The sequence below is a fragment of the Colobus angolensis genome, unplaced genomic scaffold (assembly GCF_000951035.1).
Source record: "Colobus angolensis palliatus isolate OR3802 unplaced genomic scaffold, Cang.pa_1.0 Scaffold88, whole genome shotgun sequence".
NCBI classification, from domain to species: domain Eukaryota; kingdom Metazoa; phylum Chordata; class Mammalia; order Primates; family Cercopithecidae; genus Colobus; species Colobus angolensis.
The window spans coordinates 4,218,167-4,222,319 of NW_012122709.1; the positions used below are offsets into that span (position 1 = coordinate 4,218,167).

The 4,153-nt window shown below is 38.6% G+C and overlaps 1 pseudogene; it reads right to left on the reverse strand.

Moving 5' to 3' along the window:
• LOC105503850 overlaps positions 1-3,126 on the reverse strand; it is a 36,176-nt pseudogene extending 33,050 nt beyond the window's left edge.
• Between the last annotated feature and the right edge of the window lie 1,027 nt (positions 3,127-4,153).

The following is a 4,153-nucleotide window of genomic DNA, read 5'->3' on the forward strand; positions in this document are numbered from 1 at the left end:
ATAAAATTAAATTAAATTAAATTAAATTAAATTAAAAAATAAAAGAAATTCACCCAAGATTATCCAGCTAGGCAATTCCAGAGGTAGGCTTCAAACCCCGTCTTTGTGGCTCAAATGTTCACTTACACATGTCCTGACCTACACATAGAGATAACTAAAAGAAGAAAAAAAAATAAGAGGTGAGGAAGATGGAGGAGGTTAGACAGAGAATGGATAGTAGCATGAACAAAGAAACTCAGGAATTAGAATATTTTGGAGGCAAAATGAGAGAGAGAAGAGCAAAACTTTGGCCAGCTACTGGAGGGTTTGGACTTCAGAAGAAAGCTATTTAGAAGGGAATTTTAGGAATTTTTCCCATGATTAGCAAAACTCCCTCCTTAGTATCCAAAAGGAACCATTGCAGTAAAGGCCAGTATTGCCCGTTGATGCATATGAAGTTAGTTGGATCTTTGTCTCTTTTTTATTTCTTTCTGTTATTTTCCTGAGGCCAGCCTGGAAGTGAGAGAAAGGAGGCTGAGTTTAACTCTGGGATCTATACTAGTTATTTTCTCTGCTGATTTTGATAGGTTTCCTGCTTTCCTCCCCCTTTTTAATGCTACATCATGAGCATTTTCCTGTAATAAAAATATTTTTCAGAAATGTGAAAAAAAAAGAAAATAGAAAAAGGTAGAATTCAAGGCAAAAGACATTAAAAAGGACATAGTTTTTTAAGTTGATAAAAGATAGACTCCCTCACAATCTGCTATGCATCTTAGTAGATGAATTTAACACATCTGTCTCTGGAATTAACAGTTCAAGAATAAAACTATGACTTCATGCAATCAAATAGAAATATAATGTGAACCACAAATGCAAGCCACATTAATCATTTAAACTTTTCTAGTAGGCACATTTTTTAAAAAGTAAAAAACAAACAGGTGAAATTATTTTTAATAATTTATTTTATTCAACTTAACACATCCAAAATACAATCATTTAATATACAATCAATATAAAAAGTTGTTAATTTTTCATACTAAGTCTTCGAAACTGGTATGTGTTTTACACTCAAAGCCTATGTCAATTTGGACTACCCACACTTCAAGTGCTCATCACCACATGTGATGATATGGTTTAAATGTGTGTCCCCACCCAAATCTCATGTTGAACCATAGTCTCCAATGTTGGAGGTGGGGCCTGGCGGGAGATGACTGGATCATGGACGCAGTGCTAACGGTTTAGCATCACCCCCCTTGGTACTGTATAGTGAGTGAGTTATCAGGAGATCTGGTGGTTTAAAAGTGTGTAGCACCTCCCCCAACTCTTTCTCTTCCACCTGCTCTGGCCATGTAAGATGTGACTGCTTCCCCTTTGTCTACCACCATAATTGTAAGTTTTCTGAGGCCTCCCCAGAAGCAGATGCCAGCATCATGCTTACTGTACAGCCTGTGAAACCATGAGCCAATTAAATCTCTTTTCTTTATCAATTACCTAGTCTCAGGTACTTCTTTATAGCAATATGAGAACAGAACAGACTAATACATGTGGCTACCACATTGGACAGCAAAACTGTAGATAACTAGATAACACACCTTTATCAAATGATCTTATTAAAAATTCATCAGTTAAAGAATAAATTAAAACATAAATTATAAATACTTAGAAATGAACAATGAGAACAGGCCACACTTTTAAAGTGTATTTAATATAGTCAAAGCAATACTCAGGAAAAAATATATAGATATTTAGTTTTAGGTATATTCATTGGAAATCATTTTAAAAAGATTGAAAATTATAAAAGCACAATTTTAAACCATGCAGCTTCAGAAAGAATAGCAGATAAACTCAAAATAGAAAGGTCATAAAAAAGATAAAGGCAGAAAGTATTGAAATTGAAATGAAATTTATCAAAACTTCAAAAGCAATTTTCTTTGGGTGATAGGGTTTCAAGTATTTGCTTTCCTTTGACTCTCTATTTTTCTTCTCTTACCAACTTTTCTAAGTCTGGTTTTTATAATATAAAAATCCTATCTTTAAAAATGTCCTGTAACACCACAGAGGATTTTGAAAGTTTATCTTCAAATGCCAGTACTTATTAAATTTCCAATAGTGAAATCTGTTTTTAAGATTTGAACAAGTTGCACATAAGCAATTGGGCAAATTGTATAAAAACCATAGTGTTCTTAGATTTGCTGAAAGATTACCATGATCCAGATCTGCTGTTTCAATCCCACATTTCCTAGACATGGAAATCAGTGGGAGATGTCTGGAAGGAATTGCCTAGGGCGGTGGTCCCCAACCTCTTTGGCACCAGGGGCTGGTTTTGTGGAAGACAATTTTTCCGCAGATGGAGCAAGGCAGGGGAAGAGAGGGTGATGGTTTCAGGATGAAACTGTTGCACCTCAGATCATCAGGCATTAGATTCTCATAAGAAGTGCACAGCCTAGACCGCTAACATGTGCAGTTCAATATGGTTCATGCTCCTATGGGAATCTAATGCTGCTGCTGATCTGACAGGAGGCAGAGCTTTGGCAGTAATACTTGCTCAACCACTGCTCACCTCCTGCTGTGCGGCCCAGTTCCTAACAGACCATGAACCAGTACCCGTACCAGTCTGAGGAGAGGAAAGCCCCCAGGCCTCTAAGAGTGAAGCCAGCTCAATAGTGCCTCAGGCAGTGGCTGCTGGTTTCTGCAGCCCAGTGGAGACTTGTTTTATTCTCAGGGAAAAAAAGTTTGTTTTAAAAGAAAGTTAGTATTCCTTCTAATAAGAACCTGGTAGCCAAAGGATAACAAGGCAGGGTCAGAACTTGGAGAAGTATGTGTATTTCACACACATAGGCGTACAACCACTGCAGACTAGTCCATGAGCCCTTTCCTGGCCACACTCTGGTCACTCATAGTGGTGAGCAGGGCAAGTGCTCGCCCAGCTCCATTCTGGCATCCTGTAGGGCAGGGAGTAAGCTCAGTAAAGGAAACAGCCTGTCTTCAGAGTCCCAGCTCTTAGGGGACATTTCTATTCAGTTCTCCAAGGAGACAAGATGACTCTCTGGAGAGGACAGAACCTTACCTTACCTGGGGAGAGAACCCAATTACCTTTGCGTCTGATCTATGGAAGCATTGCTTTGTAATGGTATCAGGTCCATCCATGGATTCCCAGATGCTGTCTCCCTTGTGCACAAATACTTAAACCCCCATCCCTTCTTCTCTCTTTTTCCTCTTTCTCTTCCTCTGGAATACTCCCCTTGAGTTCAGGCCCATGAGTGTGGACACATGCCACCCCAGTATAGGTCAGCCCCTCAGAATCTGTCTACAGTGGCTCCATCCTGCAAAGAGCTCTTGCTTGCCTTAGGGTGAAAGTGGGAAAGGAGGAAGAAATGGGAGTCAGAGGATTGTATAACCCACTATCATGCATCAAAAGATATTGATCTGATGCTTCTCACTATCATGTATCATGTATAACAGTGGGAATGCCCCAGAAGGGAAGGGGGGCAAAGTTAGGACAGGATAATGGGTCACCATGGGAAGATTTTAAATGTAAGCCCCATGTCAAGAGTAATCATTTGATGTCCAAGCCACCAACACAACCATGATTCTCCTTTTCACTTAATGCACTTTTGTAATGACCATAATTACCTGTTTCAGTTGATAACATACTTATCTGTATTTCTGACATTGCATGTTAAAGTTCTTCAGGACAGTGACTATGCATATTCTCAGTGGTATACCAACACACCCAGAATATTGTTATTCAATTCTAGCTAACAAAACAAACTGTGTATTAAGTGAAAGGGACTCTCTTATTTTCTGCCAAAGCACTAATGTCCCTTCATATACAATGAACTTTTCCATGGTCTTCTCCTTGAATATCTAGTTTCACAAGTTTGCAGTTGAGTCTATGTTCTGTGATGATTTTTATCTCTTTCTAACAAGTCTAATGAGATTTTATAGTAGCTTCCAGAAACGAACTTCCAGGCTACAAAATATTTTACCATGCAGTGTTTAAATCCTTGTTTTCTTGGGGTTTTTGTTTGGGACTTTTAAAATCCTTAATCCTGAGCAATTCCTCCTGGCATTGTATAGTTTTTAAAAATATGATTTCTAAAAGATGTATATGCCACCTAATTGAAGGGGTGGCCTGCCCTCCACACCTGTGGGTGTTTCTCGTTAGGTAGAA